The 23,935-nt window shown below is 59.5% G+C and overlaps 1 protein-coding gene across 5 annotated transcripts in view; it reads left to right on the forward strand.

The window, feature by feature from the left end:
• The first annotated feature begins 17,746 nt into the window (after positions 1 to 17,746).
• CHST15 (carbohydrate sulfotransferase 15) overlaps positions 17,747 to 23,935 on the forward strand; it is a 73,553-nt gene continuing 67,364 nt past the window's right edge. Inside the window, exon 1 of one of the 5 annotated variants that reach the window (XM_062214019.1) lies at positions 17,747 to 18,049. The gene's annotated coding sequence lies outside the window, so the exon portion shown is untranslated. Of the gene's footprint in view, positions 18,050 to 18,661; positions 18,681 to 19,052; positions 19,122 to 19,633; positions 19,689 to 23,935 lie in introns of those variants that run through there. The other 4 variants (XM_062214014.1, XM_062214018.1, XM_062214015.1 and 1 more) reach the window with 4 other exon arrangements.

Genomic DNA, 23,935 nt, shown 5'->3' on the forward strand with positions numbered 1-23,935 from the left:
GTAGAAGTAAAAAATCCAGATCCTCAAGAATAAGACCCTGGCCTGGCGTCTGGCAGCCTCCCTGGCCTTCTGGAACTTTCTGGGCCGGAGTGTAGCAGGGGCGCCTGTGCCTGGGCCCCTGGCTGGCTGAGGGAAGCCGGTGGCCCCGGTTCCTAGAAGAGCTGGCTCTCCCAGGCTCCAGCTCCTGCTGAGCAAGGATCCACACAGGTGAGGGAGGAGCTGCGCTCGGCCAGGTGGGAAAGAGATGGCCCCTCCCCTGGGGCTCCTCCTCGTTCAGTCCTGGAACCTGGAACTTGGAAGTGTCTTTACCAAAGGAGTTCAATGTATCAAGTGTGACTCAGAGCTGAGCCTGTTAGAGGAGAGACGCCTGCCTGGGCGGCTCCAAAGCCACAGGCCACCTGCTAGGCAGCCCCCTCTGCGGCCCCCTCCCCCTGCAGGTCTTGTCTTCAGGCTGCAAGATCTCAGGTGGAAGGTGTTTTTAGGGTAACATTGAATTTTTTTTAAAGTGTGATTTCAATTTCTTTTTTCTTTTAAAATCTCAGGGGAACCCAGGACCATTAGAATTTTTTTCTTTTTCAGTATTCAGGGGGCTGAGCTGGGGAATTAGAACAGTCACTCCACCCAGCGCTGTGAACGTGGTGTGCTGATGACGACGGAATTATAAGCCCTGGCAGGTTCCTGCTGGAGCTGACTGGTGAGCTGGGCTCCGATCCGCGCGGCAGGGGCTTGGCGCTCGCACCGTTAGGATGCCGCAGGCAGAGGCAGAGCTGCGCCTCCACAATTTTGGGTTCCTGTTTTGGCCTCAGCATCCAGTGGAGACCCAGCTCCTGGGGCCAGATCGCTTCTCCCAGCCGGTCTAAGACGCTATTCTAGTAATTTCCACTCCTCCTACAGCCAAGTCTTGCTTCTCTTCTGTTCCGACCCCGTCCATACCTGAGTCCACTGCTTCCTCCTTCCTCTGCTCGTGACTTCTCGTCCCTCCGTGTTCACGCTGCGAGGCTCCTGTCCGTCACGGTGAACTTCCTGGGGGCCCTCGTCCACGCTGTCTGCACTTTCTCTCCTCCCTGCCTTTTGTTTTGTCCTTCCCCGATTGATTTTCCTCCTTACGCTCAGTGAGAGCTGCAGGGTTACAGCGTCCCCGGGGTATTCGTGCTCGTGTCTCCCACTGACCGCGAAGTCCACAGGGGCTCAAGTCCCTTACATAACAGCATGGCGTTTGCGCATCTTTCTGGATGCTACATGACCGATGATGCCCAATATACTGTCCATGCTGTGTAAATGGTTGTTATTTGATACTGCTTAGGGAATAATAAGAAAAATCTGTGTAGGTTCAGTACAGAATCAATTTTTTTTTCAAATATTTTCTTTTAAAAATTATTCATTGGGGGGGTAGAGAGACAGAGAGAGTGAGCTCCCCATCACTGAATAAGGCCCCAGATGCCCATGCCGGGAACTGGGAGTGAGGTTCGGGATTCTGCCACTGGTGGTGGGAACTGACCCCTGGGGCCATCACCATGGTCTCCCGGGTTCTGCGTTCGCAGAAAGCGGGGGTCAGGAGCCGGCTGTCAGATGCAGGCTCTCTGACATGCGATGTGCGCATCCTCACCTGTATCTTACCCATCGGGCCAAACTCCTGGCGCTTTTCTGAGTATTTTAGGTTGGAGGCTGCTTGAATCTGCAGATGTGGACTGGTGGCTGAGGAGGGCTGGCTGCACCTGCCACTTAGTTGGCTTATTGCCTCCCTCCCTGCTGGCAAGTAGGCCCTGAGGGCAGGGGGGCCATCTGGGTCGTGCAGTGCTGGTAGAGACAGGGACTGGGGGGACAGGTTTTAAATGAGTGGGCGGCTGCCTCCGTGGATTCCAGGGCACTTTCACAGTCATGGATGGCTGACTTCCCAGGTGTCCACGCTCAGGCAGCGCCCAGCCAGTCTCTTCCTGCCGAGGTCTGGCAGGTTGACGCACTTCTGCCCAGTCCCGGGGCCCGGATGCTGGTGGATCCAGCCTCTGATGACTCGGCTCTGACTCCCAGCTCGGTGCTCCGACCTTCCCTGACGGCTGCCTCTGGCAAATGGCCCTCCAGCTTCTGTTTTTTGAGGCCCCTGGTGGGAGGGGCTTCCTGTCCCCCATCTTCGTGAGGGGCCAAGAAGGAGAGAGAACAGAACGAGGACTCCAGGAGGAGGCAACCTGCCTCCAGCCCCACGGCCCAGCTCCTGGGAGCCGCCACCCCCACCCAGGGCTGACCTCCTGTCCCCTTTGGAACCTCCCTCACACAGCACAACATCGATTGCACGATGCGTGGGTTTAGATTTTACGTTTGGGGGTGTAATTAATTCAAAGGCAATTAGGTATTCAATATTTCTTATCCAGTCTGCCAGGAGGAATTAATAGAAACCCTTTCAATCAGCAACAGCTCCACAACACTCTCCAGCCCCCGAGATAATCAATATTACCCAGCAGAGCGTCTGTCTGCGGCAGCCTGTTCACTCCCAAAACTTTCAAAACCCGAGGAGCCTGCTGCTCCTGCTCTCATCGGAAGCCCCTGCACGCGTCCTCCTCCTCCGACTTCAGCAGGGCGCAGTGAGCGGCACGGCTGTGCTGGAGAGCCGCCCGCAGGCCCTGGGCCAGGTGTCCTGCCTGGCAGGTGAGTGCTGCCCCCATGATTAGGAGCCTCAGTTGCTACCCGCACTGGGCCTCCTGACCACACCTGCCGGGGTGGCCATGGCTACCTAAGCGTGAGGGGCCCTTCCCCGTATCCCTCGGCGGGGTATGTCCTCACAGCCGATGCACCTGGCACCCTCCCAGGAGCACTTTCTGGGGAAGTTGGTGGCACCTTGCTTCCCCTCTTCCATGCAAGGCACGGGGGCTGACCTGTGCCTCAGTTTCCCTGCTGTCGCTTGCTTGGCGAGGTTCCTGACGTCCTGTCCAGCTCTTGCCAGGCGCCTCTCCCAGGTGGCGGCCATGAGGGGTGGCACGTGGAACACGGGTTTACTCTTGGATTTCACTCTCTCTGTGTTCCCAGCCCATTCTGTTCTGAAGCCTGCAGGAATTGAATAATGGCCGTGAGTAGAAAAGAAGATGTTTAGCCTGTTCATAGGGACAGCCGGCCTCAGACCTCCCCTTACCTACCATAGGGCAGGGGAGACTGCCCACAGGTGGATGGAGTCAGGGCCAGGTGCAGAGAATATTCTAGAACAAAGGCATCTTTTGCACGGGTTTCTTGGATATGAGGATCCCCCGGAACCAGTGTTATTTCTCTACTTTCAGGCTTTGCCCTCGGCTCACAGTGACCCCAGAGTGAGAACACCCAACACGGGCTCATTGTAATGCTGCCTGCAGACTGTTGTCTTGTAGATGCCGTAGGAGTTTTGAAAGCTGATGGGAAAATTGCCACCCAAACACCCCTGGCGAAGGGAGAACTCCCCACCTGCCCTGCCCATCGCAGGAAGGAAGACTGCACACAGGGCCTCGAAGGGTTTGAAGCTGGAGAAGAAAGGTGAGGGTGTGCCTGGGGCCAGCGGGATAGGAGGTGCTGCAGGTGGGAGGGGGCCTGGGGACCCCTAGGGCACCCCAGCTCCCCGGCTATGTGGAGGCAGGTTCAGGAGGGTCGGCCAGCAGGGCAGGGTTTTGTCACCTGTTCCTGGCAGAGCTGGGCTGTTGGTCTCACTTTGCGGGTAGCTGGCCAACGACCCATGTGAACCAAACCTAGGGATCTGCTATTTCATCCGTGAAAGAGAATGGGATTTCTGGAGGCTTAAAGTCCTGGGGTGAGGCCTTCCCTGCTTTTTATCATTTTTAATATTTGTTTGTTTATTTGAAAGGCAGAGTTAGAGAGAGAGAAAGAGAGAGAGAGAGTCTCGCATCTGCTGGTTCATTCCCCAAATGGCTGCAATGGCAGGGGCTGTTCCAGACTGAAGCCAGGGGCCAGGAGCTTCTTCCAGGTCTGTGCAGGGGCCCAAGACTTGGGCCATTTTCTGTTGCTTTCCCAGATGCACTGGCAGGGAGCTAGATTGGAAGTGGAGCAGTCGGGACCCATACGGGCTGCAGGCTCTGTCGGCAGCTACTTAAATCTACGTACTTAAAGCTACGTAAAGCTCTTAGCCACCTTTGTGGCTTTTCACCAAACCTTTGTGACGGCTGCTCTGCACCCCCTCCACCCCATAGAACCCCCTGCTTGCAGCTCCCCTGCTCTCCCTGATAGAGCTCCAACCCTGGCAAAGAAGAGCGACCCCCCCCCCCCCAGGTACTGTCGGGGAAGCTGAGGTGTGGGGAGGTGAAGGGACCCCTGAAAGGCTTTCAGTCGGAAAGTGACCAAGGCTGTGGGATTCGGGGACCTCCCGAGAGACTTCGGATCCATCCACATCCCTAAGTGCCCGTGCATCCGCCCGGTCGTCCATTTACCAAGCACTTAACGAGCTCCTAGGGAGCATCCGGCTGCTGCCCGCCGAGCAGCGCGCAGACTCCAAGCTGCGGTCCTGAGAGCCACTCTGCCCCCGCCCGCACCGGCATCGCTCGGCCTCGGCTGAAATTCCTTCTCCTGTTTATTGGTGAAGGGAATCGGGAGGTGATGGCTGTGTTTACGTGGCTGTGTTTTCAATTAAACGCTTTCTAATGACTGTGTTGACACAGCCAGACACCGGGCTTGTCTCCGTGGGCAGGGAGACAACACGCGTGTGCCTCTGGGGAGTTATTAGCCCCGTCAGCTGTGCCAGCGGGAGCCCGGGAGCCTGTCGGAGGCCCTCCTAGCCCTCGGCAGTCTAGCAGCTGGCTGGTGAGGTGCTCATGAGTGGCTTCCCACACCTGGTGGAGGTCTTTGCAAGGCTGTAGGGAGTGGCACGGACCGCGGCCCCAGCTCTTACTGGCTTCCAAGGCTGCCCGCTCCTGCCCTAAACCTCCTTCTGACAAGACTGTTCGCTTTCTAGCAACCTTGTGCTTTCTGCCCAGAGAGCAGCCACCCATCCATCCATCTGTGTACCTGTCCACTCATCCATGCATCCATCCATCCACCTACTTACCCATATCCCTACATCCCTCAGTCCATCTGTCCATCCATCCATTAGTCTAGCTGTCCACCCACCACTCCACCTGTATGCCTGTCCGTCCCTCCACCAGCTCTTATTATCTCCTGTCCATTACCCCCAGGATAAGTCCCGGGCACCCAGGGCACCAATTCGGGATGGTTTCGCTCTAAGTAAGAGAAGGCCTCCATTCAACCTGGGTTAAGCCCCGAGGGCTTCCCAGCAGTCCTCTCGCTTGTCACCTTGGGTTGCTTCTTCCTTTGGCCCAGGAAGGAAGGCAGTCGGCATAATGGCTCCCTTGTGTGGACTGTGACATCAGGGGTGGGGCTGTCAGCACCGCCCGCGAGCAGGCACAGAGGGGTTTGTGCAGGGGCTGGGGGCAGCTCCGGAGCCTGTAGACACGAGGAAGGCTGGCCGGTGTGAGGGGCTCGGGGCCAGGACGAGGTGGTGGGCGGAGCTCTGGGTGCAGGAAGACCATGGATCTGGCTGTGAGGGGGGAGTCCTTCTGAGAGACTGTCCCAGGGCTCTGTAGGCAGGCAGGGCCTGACTGGGGCCATGGCCGTGAGGGCAGGGGAGGCAGGGACAGCTCCTGGATCTGTTAAGAGGCAAAACCAGGTCCCAACCAGCCTCCTCCCTTCCTGGGAGGGGTGAGGGAGGCAGGGGCAGCTTTGTGGGAAGATGAGGGCCAGGCTGAGAATCTGCCCCGTGGGCAGCAGGATGCCACCTTCCAGGGTGGAGGGGCAGACGGGGGTGCAGCATTGCCAAGCACGGCGCCCCCAGCCTCCTGCCCATCTCCCTGGGGTCCACAGAGTCTGTGACGCAGGGCTCAGCTGCCTTCCTCTCACGCCCCTGCTGGGGGCTGCGCTGAGGAGCTGAGAAGTCAGCCAGTCTCCCCAGAGCACAGACAAGGCCGCAGATCAGGAAGCCCATGTGTTTGCCCGCAGCAGAGGTTCTGGGGCCGGCGACCAGCTCCCAGCCCCAACAGTCCAGGCCTGGAGGTGGGGGGGTGCTGCAGGGCAGGTCGCATGAGGTCACGGCTGAGGTCATGGCCATGTGATGGACCCCTCTGGTCTTTGGAATTCAGAATTCAGAACATTGTTACCTGCTCTGTTCTTTTCTTCTTATTATTCTTTTAAAAATATTTATTTATTTATTCAAAAAAGCAGAGAGAGAAAGTGAGAATGAGAGCAAGAGTGAAGAAGAGAGAGAGGTCTTCCATCCCTTGGTTTCCTCCCCAGGGGCTGCAACAGCCACGGCTGGGCCAGGCTGAAGCCCGGAGCTGCTTCTGGGCCTCCCATGTGGGTGCAGAGACCCAAGTACATGGGCCGTCTCCCGCTGCTGTCCCAGGAGTGAGAGCAGGGAGCTGGATGGGAAGTGGAGCAGCCGGGACTCCAGCTGGCGCTCTGACACGGACGTCAGCGCCCGAGTGGCGGCTTGACCCACTGCACCACAGCACAGGGCCTAAGCAGCTCTGTCTGAGACCCTGCCCCACAGACACGAGCTGTTCTCATAAACTCTCTAAAAAGCCTCCTGCCCGATTGATGGGGTGTGTGCACACGCATATGTGTGTGTGTAGGGGTGTGTGTGTATGTGTGTTCATGGGTATGTATGGTTGTGGGTAGGGGTGTGTGTGTTGGTGTGTGTAGTGTGTGTAGGTGTATGTGTATGTGTGTGTAGGGGTGTAGGTGTGTGTGCAGGTGTGTGTATGTGTGTAGGGGTGTGTGTATGTGTGTGTAGGGGTTTGTGGATGTGTGTATAGGGGTGTAGGGGTATAGGTGTATGGGTGTGTGTGTATATAGGGGTGTTTGTGTAGGGGTGTGTGTAGGTGTGTGTAGGGGTGTGTGTGTCGGGGTGTGTGTATGTAGGGGTGTGTGTGTTAGGGTGTGTGTGTCGCGGTGTGTGTCGCGGTGTGTGTGTATGTAGGGGTGTGTGTGTAGGGGTGTGTGTATGTAGAGGTGTGTGTGTAGGTATGTGTAGGTGTGTGTGTAGGGGTGTGTGTGTAGGTATGTGTAGGTGTAGGTATGTGTGTCGGGGTGTGTGTGTCACGGTGTGTGTAGGGGTGTGTGTGTCAGGGTATGTGTGTAGGTATGTGTAGGTGTAGGTATTTGTGTAGGGATGTGTGTGTAGGGGTGTGTATAGGGGTGTGTGTATGTAGGGGTGTGTGTAGGGGTGTGTATGTAGGGGTGTGTATGTAGGGGTGTGTGTAGGTATGTGTAGGTGTGTATGTAGGGGTGTGTATGTAGGGGTGTGTGTAGGTGTGTGTAGGGCTGTGTGTGTAGGGGTGTGTGTGTGTGTAGGTGTGTGTGTAGGTGTGTGTAGGTATCTGTATGTGTAGGGGTGTGTATGTAGGGGTGTGTGTGTCAGGGTATGTGTGTAGGTATGTGTAGGTGTAGGTATTTGTGTAGGGATGTGTGTGTAGGGCTGTGTGTGTAGGGGTGTGTGTGTGTAGGTGTGTGTGTAGGTGTGTGTAGGTGTGTGTATGTAGGGGTGTGTGTAGGGGTGTGTGTAGGGGTGTGTATGTAGGGGTGTGTATGTAGGGGTGTGTGTAGGGGTGTGTGTGTATGTAGGGGTGTATGTAGGGGTGTGTATGTAGGGGTGTGTGTAGGGGTGTGTATGTAGGGGTGTGTATGTAGGGGTGTGTGTAGGGCTGTGTGTGTAGGGGTGTGTGTGTGTGTATGTGTGTGTAGGTGTGTGTGTAGGTGTGTGTAGGTATCTGTATGTGTAGGGGTGTGTATGTAGGGGTGTGTGTGTCAGGGTATGTGTGTAGGTATGTGTAGGTGTAGGTATTTGTGTAGGGGTGTGTATGTAGGGGTGTGTGTAGGGGTGTGTGTGTGTAGGTGTGTGTGTAGGTGTGTGTAGGGGTGTGTATGTAGGGGTGTGTGTAGGGGTGTGTGTGTATGTAGGGGTGTGTATGTAGGGGTGTGTGTAGGTATGTGTGTAGGTGTGTGTAGGGCTGTGTGTGTAGGGGTGTGTGTAGGTGTGTGTGTAGGTATGTGTAGGGGTGTGTATGTAGGAGTGTGTGTAGGTATGTGTAGGGGTGTGTATGTATGTAGGGGTGTGTGTAGGGGTGTGTGTGTGTAGGGGTGTGTGTAGGGGTGTGTGTAGGTGTGTGTAGGGCTGTGAGTGTAGGGGTGTGTGTAGGTGTGTGTAGGTGTGTGTATAGGGGTGTGTATGTAGGGGTGTGTGTATGTAAGTGTGTGTGTATGTAGGGGTGTGTGTAGGGCTGTGAGTGTAGGGGTGTGTGTAGGGGTGTGTGTGTGTAGGTGTGTGTGTGGGTGCGTGTGGAGCCTGTGTGTCCTGTAGTCCCTTGCCTGTCTCTGTTGCACTTGAGCATTTCAGAATCTGCGTCCCAAGCCACCTCAGCCTGCAGTTTTGGCCCAGGAGGGATCCCAGCAGCCCCTGGGCTTCTGGAGGGACTGGGCGGCTGGAGATGAGCCACAGGGCCGTCTTCACAGATCGACGCCCGCGTCCATTCTAGCCATTTTGCAGGGTGCAAACCAAGGCGCAGAGGTGTGGAGTCAATAAAACCACAGGAGGGTGAGGGTGGGAACCGGAAGTCCTGTCCTGGCTGGGCCTGCTCTGCAGGGGAGCTCGGGTCCTGCCGGGCCAGCAGAGGGAGGAGCGACCCTTGGACCATCCTGTCCAAAAGAGCCCCGGGGCCAGCTGCGAGGCCCAGCGCGTTTTGTTAAACAGGACTGTGCGACGGTCAGCATTTCTCACGCAAGGCCCGAGAAGGCACCGCGGTTGGCTCTTCCCCAGCCTGGCTGAGTCAGCAGGAAGTTAGCCAACGTGCAGAAAACCTTGTGTTCTGTGGTTTTGGTGGGTTGCTGTTTATTTAAACACGGGGCTGGAAAATCCGAGGGCTGAAAAACACACGTGAAGGAGCCGCCTTTGGGCGTCCTGGACCCTAGGGTGCTGAGAAGCTGCAGCGGGGTGGCGGCGGTGGGGTGGGCTGGGGGGAGCTGTTGAAAGCAAAGTGCTTGGGCCTGCAGTTTTCCTATAAACAGGCCAAAAAGGGGGCATCCCTCAGCGATGCTAGGAGACTGAGGTTTTTATTTAAGGATAAATTTCTCTGTCAGTTATTTGAAACAGAGAAAGAGAGACAGATTGATAGAGCTCTCCCATCTGCTGGTTCACTCCCCAAATGCCCACAGCAGTTGGGGCTGGGCCAAGCCAAATCTGGGAGCCAGGGACTCAACGCAGGTCTCCAACGTGGGTACCAGAGCCATCACCTGCCGCCTCCTAGGTACACAGGTACAGCAGAGTCGAGGCACTCTGATAGGCCGTGCGGGCATCCCACGCCTCGCTGAAACGCTAGGCCAAGCGCCCGCCCCTGAACTTGGATCTCAGTCCTCCTGTTTCAGCTGTGCCTGAGCTGCGAGTCCCTGGCCAGAGGCCTCCCCTTTGTCAGCCTGCTGCTTCATTTAGGAAACGCGGCTCTCGTATTTCCTCCAGGACTCTTTTTTTTTTTTTTTTTTTTTTGACAGGCAGAGTGGACAGTGAGAGAGAGAGACAGAGAGAAAGGTCTTCCTTTTGCCGTTGGTTCACCCCCCAATGGCTGCCGCGGCCAGCACGCTGCGGCCAGTGGACCGCGCTGATCCGAAGCCAGGAGCCAGGTGCTTCTCCTGGTCTCCCATGCAGGTGCAGGGCCCAAGCACTTGGTCCATCCTCTACTGCACTCCCGGGCCACAGCAGAGAGCTGGCCTGGAAGAGGGGCAACTGGGACAGAATCCGGTGCCCCGACCGGGACTAGAACCCAGGGTGCCGGCGCCGCAGGTGGAGGATTAGCCTAGTGAGCCGCGGCACCGGCCTCCTCCAGGACTCTTTAGGACACAGGTGCTGGGCCCGCAGGTGTGAGCGATCTTGGCGCTGCCGACGTTACCGCAGTGCTGGGCCCGGGCCGGCTCTGGGTGGCCGCAGGACCTGGTATGTTTGTGTGGTGTTCTCCCATGCATCTGGGGACAATGCCTGAGTGGAGTGCCAAGAGGACGGCTCCGTGGGTCCCCGCACGTAATTAGCATTCCCAGGAAGGATCACACAAGCGGTTCCATGAATATTTGATTCCTCGACTCTTCAGCTATCAGCTCGGTTCTCCGACTGAATTGAAAGGAGAAATAATTGTCTTTACCATGAGCCGCGCTGGGGAGGCAGTCGGCGGCTGGATCCCAGCCTGAGCAGCGGTGCCTCGGTTTGGCGGAGCGAGGACAGGAAGCTGAGGTCCCTGTTGTCGCTGGTGGGCCCTGGAGGGGGACCCGGGCTCCTTTGGGGATGAATGTCGAGGGAGCCAGGGTCATAGCTGGAGCCCCGTGCTGTGGCAGGAAGGAGCTCGTGCCGGGGCTGGCCTCCCGCCTGGCAGCAGTGAGTGCTGGCCACCCGGGACTCAGGGCCCGGCGTGGGGGTGGGAGTGGCGGTCAGCCACTCTGGGCAACATCCCAGCCCGCTCTGCCCCCAGTGTTTCCTGGGAGAGGGACCCAGGTGGGACACCCAGGATTTGCACTGTCTGCTGTGGACATCCAGCCACCAGTCCCCTGGAGTGCCTGCAGGGAGGGCATGGCTGAAGTTTGTGGCCGCTCTCGGGGAGGGACCCCAAGACCAAATTAGAGGAAGGTCTAAGACCAACCCGAGCTGGCCAAGCTACCAAGCAAGTTGTCATCGTGACGACAGGCTCACGGGAAAGCGCCCGAGAGGCTGGTGGCCCCCAGCAGCAGGGATGGCGCTCAGAGGCGGCGTCCACCCTAAGTCCTCACCGCCCATTGCCCTCTCCAGCTCTGTTTTCGGGCTCCATGGCTCCTCCCCGTCACTGCGATAGGGCCTGGCCTAGCAAGGGAGGAAAAGGAGAACAGGAGACAGCAAATGGCCCCAGGGCTGCAAACCTACAGTTGCCACGCGACGGAGTTTGCAGTGCTTGTGGCACTGTTGCTGGAGCAAACGGTGCAGATCTGGGGAGGTGGCTGGTGGCCCCCAGGCTCCTGGAGGAGACCCTCGAGTGCCCGCCAGTGTGGTTCTAACCTGCTGGGCTGGGGTCTCAGCCACACCTGCCCGTCTCTGGGTTGGGTGGTCCTCTAAGCCCTGATTCAGGGGGCAGCGGGTCCCCGCCCATTGCTTGCAAAGCTGTGGGCCTCAGCCTCAGTGATCTCATCTATAGAATGGGGCTGTGTCCTCTTGGCTGTGCGCAGGTCCTCACAGGAGCAGCTTGGCAGAGCGTCTGGAAGCCACTGGGACAGCACGATCAGCTGCTGGTGTTGGCCACCCCCGAGGTTGCTCCCTTGGTCGGGCGTGTGAGCTCCTCGCTGCTCCCCACCGCTCCCCTCTGACCACCTCTGATCCTCCGTTCATTTCACGCCCCCTGGCCTGAGTGGTCTGCGGACTTGGCAAGCAGGCTCTACACCTTCTGAGAATGGCCAGAGGGGAGCAGACAGCCACTGCAGCTTCTTGGCCTGAGGCCCCCAGCGCAGTGCCTGGCACAAGGCCGGTGCGGGTTCAGCATCCCCTTCCCCAGTCTGTGCGGCGAGGCCAGAGAGCACCCCGTGGCCCTGGCCCCGGTGCTCCTGGGCACAGCCAGGCGGTGTACCTGCCTCCTGGCTCGGCCCATGGCCACAGAGGCTGAGACGGCTGGAGACCAGGCACAGAGGGTCCAGGAGATCTGCCTGTGACGCAGACCTCTGGCCGGGATCCACAGACGTGGCCTGTGGGGTTAGGCCCCCGACACGTGCTGGGTGCAGTGTGCCCATCTTGACGTCCTCAGAGGCCAGGGCACCTGAGACTCAGCAGACAGCAAAGCCACCTGCGGCCCCTCTTACTCCTGTCGAAGGCCAGAGGGGAAAGACCTTCACTAGGTGTTTGAACCCGTGGGTGGAGGCGCCTTGGGCTCTTCCCCAGGGCAAACATGGGGGGTTGAGGGGGCAGTACCAATGTGCTTCGGGATCTTGGGCCCCGGGGACAGGGAATAGAAGTGGCACCGGAGATGACTCCTTACTCGGCCGTTCCGTGCCTAAGCCCAGTCTCCCTGGCTGCTTTGGGCTGCTCTGGGCTGCTCCTGTCCGTGTTCCATCTGTACAGATCAGGACCCCGGGGTGGGAAAGGGCTCGGAGCCTCCGGGCCCACCACTGGACGAGGGGGCCGCGGACTGAGAAGGAGCTTCCTTTTTCTGTGTTCTTAGAATCCCAAGGACTTCACGACACTGACAGAAGTCAGGAACTCCTAAGTCTTCTTTAAAACAATGCCCGCAAGAATGCCCACCCCAGAGGGCCCCAGCCCGTGGTCCGATGGTGGCAGGCTGGCGATGAGATGCTTTGGTTTCTCTCAGTTCTGTTTATCTTGTGATAATGCTGTGTGCTAAGTTTGCCACGTGTCCAGCAGCCCCGCCCCAGCTTCACCGGGCCTCAGCCCTGCCCTCGCCATGTCCCCACTCCCCCACCCCCATCCCTGAGGCAGCTCCCGGCTCAGTGTGGACTTCAGGGTGTGACTTGCTCCTTGGTGACTGCACGGCAGAGGCACTGGAAGTAAATCATTGTCCAGGGAGGTCTCAGATAAAGCAAATTCCGGAGAAATCCCAGTACCTGGGGTTGGGGACCCTCACCCCAGCCAGCTCCTCCCTGACGTGGGGTCGGCATGCACCTGCTGAGTGGGCTCCACGTCCTGGCCAAGCCTGGCTCCTGGTTCTTCCCTTCTGGATCCGTGAAGTCGGAGCTCCTGGGTGGCAGCCTGGCTGGGCCAGGAGTCGGCTGGGTCCGTGGCACATGTCAACCTGGGTGTCTTCCAGGAGGTGTCTCTGGATGAGATTAGCGTTTGAATTGGGAGATTCAGTCATAGATTGTGCTCCCCAGGGTGGGTGGAGCCTCTGATGCTTTGAGTGTCTGAGTAGAACAAAAGGCCCAGTAGGGGAATCTCTCTCTCTCTCTCTCTCTCTCTCTCTCTCATCTCTATCTCTATTTCTTTATCTCTGTCTATCTCTTTGTCTCTCTCCCTCTGCCTGGCTGTCTTCCAGCAGGGACTCCAGTCTCCTTCCCATCACCTTTGACGCCGGTGTCACGCCTGTGAATATACGGGATTACATGAGAAACTTTGCAAATGTAATTAAGGTTGCTAATCAGGTGAGCTCAAGGGAGATGACCCTGAATTTTCCTGGCTGGGGACACAGAAAGGACTGGTCAGTGGAGGGCAAGGGCAGAGCCTCAAGGCAGAGAAAACCCAGGGCCAAACTTCAGTGAGCATGGAGGTGGGGGAATAAGGGGAACGCTTGCTAAACATCAGCCTCCCAGGGACCAACCCAGACATTCCCAACTGAGGTTCCCGACTCCAGCCCAGACACTTAAAACAGGATCTCTGGCAGGAGCCTGGGAACCTGCATTTTAAAAATTCCCCAAGTGCTTCCCAGGCTTTTGGCTGGGGCACAGGAGAACTTCGAGCTAAGGGTGACGCTCCCCAGGTACCTGGGCAGGTGCACATGGGGTCACTCACAGGGCTGGGGCTGCTGGGGTGGAGCAGCTCGGGGGTGAGACCCAGCAGCCAAGCCGGGCGGTGAGGAGGCCAATTACGGCAGGTGCCCGGCACTGCGCCTATGTGTTCCTGGTTCATTGCTGTCATCTCGTCGACACCACTGATCTAGCATTTGATGGCATTAAAGCCTGAACCAGGAAATGAAAGGCCCAGAGAAGGCTCAGGTGTTTCCCATCTAGGACGGGCGGTGCTGCTCTAAGTTCCCTGGGCCAACAGCTGCTGGGTGGGTTGGAGATCTGTTGAGTCAGGAGATCCCAAGTGGGCACTCGCCGAACAGCTCCAGAGTGCGTGGACGGCGCCGGCTCGGAGCTGCCGACCGCGAACGCACTGCACTAGGGGCTCCAAAACAGAGAAACTCTAAGGCTGTGGCCGTGTGTCTGGAGCAAGGGAACGGCCCTCAGGGGAACCCCGTTAGAGCACAGCTCTCTCATGCGTGCGGGAGCCTGACGTTCACGGACAGCCGGCTCCGCTCCTGGGTTCGCCAAAGATGTCGACGCAGAGCTAACGTCTCCGGCTTGGAGGACCTGCTGCTAGCTGCTCTTATCCTAAATCCAGTAGAGGGTTTGCACTGTGTATAGGAGATTTTCACACGAACCCAAATTTCATGTCGATTTGTGATGGATTAGCATTCCGAAATTGCTTCAAGTGCACTTAATGGACGCATTACTGTGGAAGGGATCTGCCTAACCAGGGTATTTCTGAATTTATGAAATTGAAATGCACTTTAAGCTACTAAGCGGTCTAAATTTGTCAGAGTCCCAGGGTGGGGAGCAGGTTGGCGCTGGTGGCAGAGGTGGTGGTAACGCTGCTCACGGCCTCCCTGCACCCAGAGGCAGCTCCTTCCAGCGGCAGAAGCAGAACCTGGATCTGGTGCATGGAGCACTCCATGCACAAATGAAGTGCGGAGAGGGACTTAGCCAGGCTCACCCTGTCCCCTGCTCCTCTGCACCTTCTGATGGGTTTGCCCACCACCCACAGGAGTTCGTCTGCACACTGGTGGCCTAGGAGCTGCCTGTGGTCATCGCTAAGCATTTAGTTTCTGAGCCTCAGTCTGCTGGCCTGGAAAATGGGGCCGTGGTTCTGGTCAGAGGATACAGAGGCAGTGAGACATGGGGACATGCTCTGCAGGGTGCCTGTCACACGGTGGGACTTTGTAGGTCCCCTTCCTTGTCACTTGGTGGCTCCAACATTCAGACCTGTGTGTGGGTCATAGCAGGTGTTCAGAGAATGTCTGAGGAATGAATGAGTAAAGGAGTGTGGGCTGAAGGGTCAAGGCAGCCCCCGTCTTCTAGTCTTCAGATACCTTTGACTTGTCTTCTATAGAATCTTAATTCCAAGCATATTTGTTCAGATTCAATTAATCAGTTGGCAAACATTATGTGATTATTATGTGCAAAATGACTTTTTTTTTTTAAAAAAAGATTTATTTGAAAGGCATAGTTACACAGAGGTGGGGAGAGAGACAGAGAGAGGTCTATATGCTGGCTGCTACGGCCAGGGCTGGGCCAGGCCGAAGCCAGGAGCTTCTTCTGGATCTCCCATGCAAGAGCAGCAGCCTGAGCACTTGCACCATCCTCTAGCAGAGAGCTGGATCATTAGTGGAGCAGCTGGGAATCGAACCGGCGCCCACATGGGATGCCGGCACTGCAGGCGGCTTAACCCGCTACACCACGGTGCTGGGCATTGAGTAAGATTACTAGTAGTATTTTTGTGTTCTTATTATGACCCGAGGATTGTGCTCCGTGTTGTTCAAAAGTGTTGTCATCAACCTTCCGAGCAGCCCACTGAGGCCACGTATCCATCATCGGCTGCCACAGTTGTGCCGTGGCCACAACCCCAGTGTGCAGTGGCTCACAACCACAAGCCTCTCCTTGTCACCGCTGCTGATGCACCTGCAGGTTGGTGGCAGCGGCTCTGAGTCCCGGAACGCAGGTCCACGCCACGCGTGTGCCGTTGGAGCCAAGCTAAGGTGGCAGCGGCTCCTCGGGGCACGTTTTTGTCACCGGAGCAGAGGCAGACAAGCCTGGTGCTGCGGGTGCGTGTCACACCTCTGCCCCGACTACCGTCCCTAATGCCTGTGTGTAGGGTAGAGTGGTGGGAGAAGCCCACCAGGAGGCTGTGCAGGAGTGTGGTTGTGTGATGCACCCAGGGGAGAAGGAAGAAGTCTGTCCACCAGGGCGGCGCCATGAGGAGCCTGCAACTGAGGCACAGATGTGTTCTGCCCGAGGTCACTCTGCTCCCAGGTGGTTGAACCCATGGGATTCAACTCCACACGCAAGAGGAGGAGCCATTGGTTTTCCTGAATTATCTACATTGCCCACCGCGAGTTGCCAAAACCATGTCGGCACTGGTCTCTTGGCTTCTCTCGTGGCTTCACCTCCGTCCGTCTGTCCATCTGCCCGTTCACACACGTCAGTGTCCGGGTGCCCGCTCAGCTCTCCTGAATATCAGGCCCACGTGTGATGCCTGGGCAATTGTTTAGAAATTCACATTCAGGGGGCAAATGACACTTGTGGGAAGGCCGTTAGAAAGTCCCTTGGGGAGGCAGCGTTGTGGACATCCGGTAAAGCCGCCACCTGCTGTGCTAGCATCCCATATGGGTGTGATTTGGGTCCTGACTGCTCCATTTCTGATCCAACTCTCTGCCATGGCCTAGGAAAGCAGTAGAAGATGGCCCAAGTCCCTGGGCCCCTGCACCCGTGTGGGAGACCTGGAAGAAGCTCCTGGCTCCTGGTTTGGGACTGGACCAACTCCAGCTCCAGCCATTGCAGCCATTTGGGGAGTGAACCAGAGGGTGAAAGACCTCTGTTGCTCCCTAGCTCTCTAAAACTCTGCCTTTCAAATAAAAATAAATAAATCTTTTTTTTTTTTTTTTAAAAAAGGACAGTCCCTCATGGAATTTGCATCAAAGCAGCACCGTGATTTTAATGAAAACACTTTGCTCTGGTCAGCTGCGGTCCCTGATGTCTGCACCAGGAGGTGATCTGAGAAGGCAGGGCGCCACTTTGGTGACGGTCTGGGGGAAGGAGAGGAAGTGGGGAGCGCCTGTGGCCGTAGGATGGGGTTCCTCCTCGCTGTGGCTGCAGACCCTTCCCCGTGTTTGTTTAAACCCCCGCACACCCGGCCGGACAGCTGCCTCGCCCAGGGCCTTCCTCCCAGACGCGTGTACAAGCGAGCCTCTTTGCCAGCTGTGTCTGCTCTGTGTCTCCCTGTGCAATTACTCCAGTATATAAACCGCACTGAAAGGCAGGCTTTTCTCGGGAGCTCATAAATAAGCCCCAAGCCACAACGTGGGTAAGACCTTGAAAAACGGCATTGGCATCTATTGGGGATTGTGAACCCTGCAAAAAGCAGCTCATTGTATTTCCAGAAGCAGGTTTTTGTTTAAAAAAATATAATAAAGAACAAAACCCACCAAGTGGAGTCTACATGGAAAAAGCGATCTGGGCTGCGACTCCAAGGCTGGTCTCGCTGCTGCCTTCGCCTCTTGCAGCAGGTTTTCTGTGAGCGGCATTCTTCCCAGGGAGACAAGGGTGGGTTTCAGAGAACACCCCTCGCGTGCCAATTTCCATCTGCAGTTATAATCCTCCGATTGTGACCTCTGCGATAGTTGCCATGGATGCTGAGCTAAAGTTGAGGGCCTCAGGGTGGCTTCTCCGGGCAGGGGAAGCCTCAGGCCCCGCAAAGGGAAAGGCAAAGAGGCAGCGCGTTCACACGGGCGTGTGCGCTCTCCATACTCTAGGAAGTGCTTCCCGCTCCACTCCCGGGAGCTTTGAGGAAGAGGATGTGGAACTCTGGCTATGGGATCCTGGGCAAAGGATGGCAGATTCTTGGCTTGTGCTTCGGACCCCACTTTCCTGGAAGCCAGGGCCTGGCGCTCCAAGCGCCCCCCCACAGTGAGCCCCCTGGAACAGGAGGTGCTTTTTCTTGAACTGATGGCGACTTCAGTCCAGAGTCCGGAGTGTCGGGCCTTGGTTGTCCGGGGCGGGGGTGTGGGCTGGGGGGGTGGGTTGGCTTGAGCAGCCGCCTCCTGGCCACTGCAGCGGGCAGTGGAGCTTGGGGTCCCGAGGAGCCACCGCGCTGGGCCCAGGAGCCAGGCCAGCCTTCGCAGGACGCAAAAGCACCACAGGGGGCGCCCAACCCACCCGCGCCGGGGCCCTGAATGTCGACGCCTGGGGCTGCAGACGGCCAAGTTCCTTATAGCTGCCCCGGGCGGGCGGCCCCTGCCAGACCCCGGAGGCTCCGCTTGGCCTCCACGCAGTCACCGGGTCCCACCGCCCGGACTCTCGGAAGGGGAGGGCGGGGGCCGCGCCTCGCGTTCCAGGCGCGGGCCGGTGCGTGGCCGCGCTACACCGGCGGGGGCGGGTTCTGCTCGGACGCTGCATTCGCCGCCAGCACGTCACTCCCAAACTTTTCCAGCCTGCGCTCGGGGAGCAGGTTGACGCGCCTCGGATGCGGGGCTCCAGGCGCGGGGCTGGGCGCGCTCCCGCGGAGCCGGAGCCGCAGAGGCTGGCGGGCTGGACTCGGGCTTGCCAGGTATGCGTCGGGGGCCAGGTGCGGGGGTGCGGGCGGCGAGGAGCCGCGGTGTGGGTCTGGCTTCGGGCTCGCGGCCCCGGGGCCCCTCTAGTTCCCGCGGAGCAGTGCGGGTGGCGGCCGGCGCCAGGCGTCAGGAGTCCGGGCCGGCGGAGGCTGCGCGCAGCCTCGCTCCCCGCGGCGCTCCCGGCGCGGTCGCGGCGGCGGCGGCGGCGGCCCAGGCAGACAATGAACTTGCGAGCGCGCCGAGCCCAGGCAGGTTTGGGCCCCGCGCCCCGCCGCCCGGCCTCCCCGAGGCTCCCGCCGCCCCCAGCGGCAGGCGTCCCCTCGCGGCGGGTCCCGGGCGCCTAGCGCGCTCGGGGACCAGGCTGGAAAGGCTGCCCGGCGGCGTCGCCGGGGCTCACACGCCCCCTCCCAATGCGGCCGGAGCTGGGGAAAGCGGGCCGGGCGGTGGCGCGGTGGCGCGGTGGCGCGGTGGCGTTGTGGACGGCTTGGAGGCTGGCGAGACGCACGCCGCGGGCACGCACCGGCCCGCTGTCCTGCACAACGGCCCGGGGACTCGCAGTCAGGCGCCCGCGCGCCGCCCAGTCCCGGGAGCTGCGAGCGGGGACCTGCAGACGCCGCTGCTGTCACGGTGGGGGCGTGCGTTGGGCCGGGGTAGGGGAGCGAGATACCGGGATTCGCCCTAGTCGCGCGCCCCGCACCCCCACGCACTTCGGGGAAGTTTCCAGGCCTGGCCCGGGGCATGTAGGGGGGCATCTGCCACTCTGTCCCTGGGCGCGGGCTCGGGCTCGGGCCCTGTGGCCTCCCTGGGAGGGTGTAAGGAGGGAGGAGGTCTCAGGCGCGCACGCCCGTGGGACCCGGTTCCGGGAGGGGAGCCCGCGGGGACGCGGTGCGGCCGAGCCCGGGGCCGCCTGAACTTTTGCTCCCCGCCCCCTCGTCTCCCTCCTCCCCGCCCCCACCCTCCCCCTCCCCGCGCCCCGCCGTGTCTCGGGAGGCGGCGTGACTCGGGAGTTGCAGGCGCTTCCCCGCGGCGTCCCCGGGCTGCTTGGGCGCGGCGAGTCGAGCGAGGCAGGTCTGAGCCGCGCGGGGGACGGCGGCGGGGAGCCGGGCTGGCAGGGGCCCCGAGCTGGCGCGTCTGCTGGGCTGCGTGTGCCGGTGGCGAGGACGCGGGGGCTGGGGCGGCGGGTGCGGGCGTGGCGCAGTTGTCCCCCGTGGAGCCCGCTGGGATCGCTGGAAGGCGGTGCCGCCGCGAAGGGAACCTGGCGCTGGGGGCAATGAATGGAGCGCCACGGCCGCGTCTCCGACTCCTCCCGGAGAACGGATTGGCCAGCGCGCGCGCCGTGTGCGTGTGCAGCCTGAGCTGCCGCCGGGCTCCAGGCAGCGCGGCGTGGCCGCCCCGTCGCGGTCCCAGTGCCCACGCTGCCCGCTCGCCCTGCGCTCCGGGTCGGCCGGCCCGGCTGGAGCGGCGCGAGCAGACGCGGAAGGCTGGGCTCGGTTGCTGGAGGCTGGAGGTTGGTGGAGGCGGCGGCGGCCAGGCCCGGGGCTGGGAGCAGCCCCTGGAGGGGCCGGCTGGCCTCGTGCCCCTGCGGGCGGGCGCGGGCCGGCATGTCAGTTGGGCACCTTGGCGTGTTTGCATTGGGTAAGTCAAGGGCACGGAGTTTTCAGGAATGAAGTTGGGGTTCTGGCAGCGCCTCGGTGAGGCTGCCCGTGGAGGCTGAGCCCGCTCCCTACTGCGACCCCTGGGTGGTGCAGGCTGCCCTCGGGTCGGGGTAGCCACCCAGGAGGGTCCCAGAGGCAAGCTGAGGCCTAGAGGTTTCGCCCAGGATTTGTCTTGGCCCCTCCCACGTCGCCCGCGCCCCGGAGCTCTCCTACCCAGCCTCAACCCTCATTCCCAGTTGCGAAAGCAGAAAGCTTCCCTTCTAGAACATGGCGCTGATGAATTCGGCAAACCGTGTGTGGCACCAGGATCTCCTGATTGATGCAGGAAGTTATACAGGTGATCTGTGATTTTGTTTGAAATCGTATAGGAATGGAAATTCCTCTTAGTTGGGTAGCTCTTATGAAATAAGTTTCTCTGCCTGAGACTCCTGGGAGACTGGCAGGAAGATGTTTTTCCCAGACACCTCTTGGCTGAGAGGCTAAGCAGGGGAGGCGAGGCGGCCTGCGGTGGTCTGTCTGCCAGCGAGACCCTGGCAGGTGAGCTGGGAGTGGAGCCGCCGGCCTGGCTTTCCCTCCAAGGGCTCGGGCTGCTAGGGTCCCTGAAGGAGAAATGCAGTTGGCAGAGTGGCAGGGTTAATTGATCCGGACCCTGTGCAGAGCGTGGGGAGGCAGGTGTGCCTTGCTCTCCTTTGGTGGTTAGGGCTCGGGTGCTGGAACCACTGTCCTGGCCAGGGGCAGTAGCAACCTGGGAGGAAAAAGTATGAAAGCAAACAGCTGCTCTCACGGCAGCCAGCGTGAAGGTGCGGGTCCCTGGCTGGCACGGTGAGGAGTCGGGGGGCGTGTGGGTTTCCGTGTGCTGAGAGCATCGGGAAGAAGCAATGTGTGGAGGCACGGTCGTGGCTGGAAAGCCAGTTCTGCTTATTTTGTGACTTGAGAAACAGCAGAAAAGAAACTGCACATGAAACAGCTGAGCCGGGCAGACTCGGACCCTTTGAACCTGCTGGGGCCGGGCGAGTGCTGGGCTGTGGCTGCCTCAGGCAGTGCAGGCTGGGCTGGAAGCTGCCCTGCAAGTGGAGCGGCCGGGAGAGGAGCACACCTGGGCTGTCCGGAACAGGTGAGCGCATGCCCACCCACGGGAGCAGCCTCCATGCGGCTCCAGCACCGGGGAAAGATCAGACAAGCCGTGTTCTTTTGCAAGAGAATTCCCTAGCTTGGGTATTGGGATGTGGGCTCAGATTCTAGAAGTGTGGTAGAGGAAGCGTGCCATCTGGCTTGGAAGAGTGCACTGGGGCGCAGGGGTCCCGCCCGGCAGGCCGAGAGACTGTGTGTCCAGGGTGCCATCATGGCTGGCCGCGGGCTGATGCTGGAGATGAGGTTGGCGAAGCTCCATCTCCCACTTGGCTTGGGTGTCCGGCGTTCATTCACCAGCTCCTTGGTGAGCTGCCACCCTGTGCAAAGTGAGAGTGTGCATGAAACTTTGGTGTCATTTCCTTCACCAAATACCCCTCCACCCCCCGTTGAGCCAGAGGGGATGAAGCTGCAGGATCCCAGCCCTCATGGGGTGATGGGGCGGGGAGCAGACTGCACCTGCTGCGAAGCAGGGTGCGGGGGTTTCGGAGCCGGGAGGGTGAATGGAGAGCGGGTGTGGACCTGAGTCTCCAGCTCTCTGGCCCTCCTTCATCTCCACCGCACTGGCCCGGGACTCCCTGGGACAGTCCCTGTGGTTGGCAGCTGTCACTTTTCCTGTCCCCATGTCCAGACCCTGTGCCCCTCCCGGGCACCTGCAGGCCCAGGGTTGCACAGGGGCCCTCTGGAGCCCGTTTGACGGAAAGAGGAGTGGTCAAGTGCTAAAAGCAGAAGCTAGCTTTGAAAGTAGTGACTGGCCTGGGAGTGCCATTTTTCTGAAGCTGTTAGTCAGTGGGCGGGACTAGCAGCGTGGGATTCCAAGGGATCTCTGTCATTGGAGGATAAGGCAGCCCGTCTCCCCTTGGGGTCTGTCAGCTGGAGTGGGGTTGGGGGCGGATGTTGTTACTTCAAAGCGTAGCTGTGTTACTGTGCTGAGAATTAAAAAAAAGGCCTTAGAGAATGTTTGCACTGGCACAGACATTTCTGCGCTGTCCCTGTGTTAAGGTCTGATTCGTCAGGGAGTGGGGTCTCTGACATCGAGTGCTGCGGGTCACTCACTGTAGCTCGAGGGGAGGGTTGGAGGCGGCAGTCACCTGGCCAGCTGGTGTCTAAATGACATCTCTAAATGTCCCGCTGGGGCTCAAGGTTTTGTGTTGGTTCGGGCCCATGCAGGGTTTTTCCTACAAAGTGTGTGAGCTGGGGAGGCAGGCAGCAGGTGGCAGTGGCCTTGTGCTGGGCGGCTGGCCCAAGTGTGTCCCCTGGACTGCTTTAGAGATGTGGGGGTGGGGGTTGGGGCTGTCCCAGGTCTAGGTAGCGGGAAGACTCAAGGACTGTGACACGGGAGGAGGGAGGGGAGAGGCGGTGGGGGCGGAGAGCGATTTCGGCTGCTTTAGGAGGAGGCAGGCATGAATCAGCAAGTGGTTGGGTTATGGGGGAGGCAGGCGGGAGGCAGGTCCTCCTCCTCGCGGCTTTCAGAAGGGGTGCAGCGGGAAGCGTTTCCGCCTGGCCCCAGGTGCTGCCCCGGGGCAGGTGCGTGGGGGCAGAGCGCAGAGCTCAGATCCGTGGGCGAGGCGAGGCTGGTGCAAGTCAGAATTACATAACGCTGCTGGCAGGCGCCTTCCAGGGGCCTCTGGGGAGCGCAGCGGGCACCTGGGCTAGCGACTTCACCCCTGCCCGAGACAGCTGGGCACACCGCCTGGCATCCAGGAAGCGCCCAATCAGTGTGGGCGCTTGTGGTGTCCTTTAGCCCTGGAGCTCACAGCTAGGGACGGAGGGCTGCCTCCAGCCTCTGAGGTTGCAGGCAGATTTTTAACAATGTATATACACGAGGGTACTTCAAAAAAGTTCTTGGAAATGGAGTTAAAAGATAACTGTATTTTGGTGCAAAAAATGTTGAAGTCCATGCTTGGTGCTTTTGTATTAGGCGTTTTTCATGAGCTTTTCAGGGCTTGTCACGTGCAGCGAGGTCTTAGAGAGGGAGGCACCACCCACGGCACCCCTTAGAGGGCAGAAGCCAGGCAGCTCCTGGGTGCAAGTGTGCCGGCTGGGTTTGCTGAGGCTGGCGGCTTCCCCTCTCATCCACGGGTGGAGGGAACGGGGTCCACGGCCGCCCGCGCACCCCTCTGGTGGATGGGGCAGGGGGGCTGTGCCCCGTGTGGGGACATGCGGGCTGCTCGCGTTTGAACGCTGCCTCTTGACCTTAGAAGGAGTCCGAGTGGGGTCTTGGGGGCCTCCTGGCTGGGACGGCCCCCTGACACCCCGTTTCCATTTCTGGAACTCATCCTGGTCCCAGCCTTTTAGGTTTCTGGAGAGAGCCAGGCTGGCAGATCCTCAAAAGCAGAAGGTGTCATTATGATGGAGCTTGGACCGCTGCCAGGGCTGTGTTTGTGGTGGAAATATCGAACCAGGCAGCCCAGCCACCCAGGTGCCTGCAAAGTGCTGCACCACGGGCTAATCGTTAGGTGCAGGCCAGGCGCAGCTACGTTTTCCCTGCCGTATGCTGGGGCCTGGTGGTTTCACATTTTCTCTTGAAATGGGATATGCGTCTGCCAGGCCAGTTTGCTGCATGTGGCCGAAAGGGTGGCGGTGTGGCTGTACCCAGGCGGGGGGCACCCCAAGAGGGGCGGTGGTTCCATCTCTCCCTGGCCGGCCCTGGAGCTTGGGCCCTGAGGGAGCTGCCCGGAGGGACCGGGCCCGTGGCCCCTTTGCTACTGTCAGAAGCTGCGTTTCCTGGCGAGAGGCTGGAGAAGGCCATGGATAGGGCGGCATCGCCGGTGTTGTTGGCAGTGGCCTGCCCTTCCCGAAGCTCCTGTGCCTGCACTCACGCTGCTTCGGGGACGTTCAGCCAGCACCGCGTGGTTCTGCCCAGCCGGATGTGTGGTACCCAAGCCAAAGGCTTTCTTTTAGCCCAAGCGTTGGATCCTGTGGGTGCTTAGAGGGGCCGCACAGGCCGTGGCTTGAGCCTGGGCTTCACGTTAGCTCAGGTTCAAATCCCTGCTAGACCTCTTCATTCCATTCTTAAGACCCTGATCAAGTGACTTGGTCTCATGCCGCAGTTTCCCCACCTGTAAAGTGAGGTTACTAATCTACCTCGTCATGCCG

The sequence above is a fragment of the Lepus europaeus genome, chromosome 17 (genome assembly GCF_033115175.1).
Source record: "Lepus europaeus isolate LE1 chromosome 17, mLepTim1.pri, whole genome shotgun sequence".
Taxonomy (NCBI): Eukaryota; Metazoa; Chordata; class Mammalia; order Lagomorpha; family Leporidae; genus Lepus; species Lepus europaeus.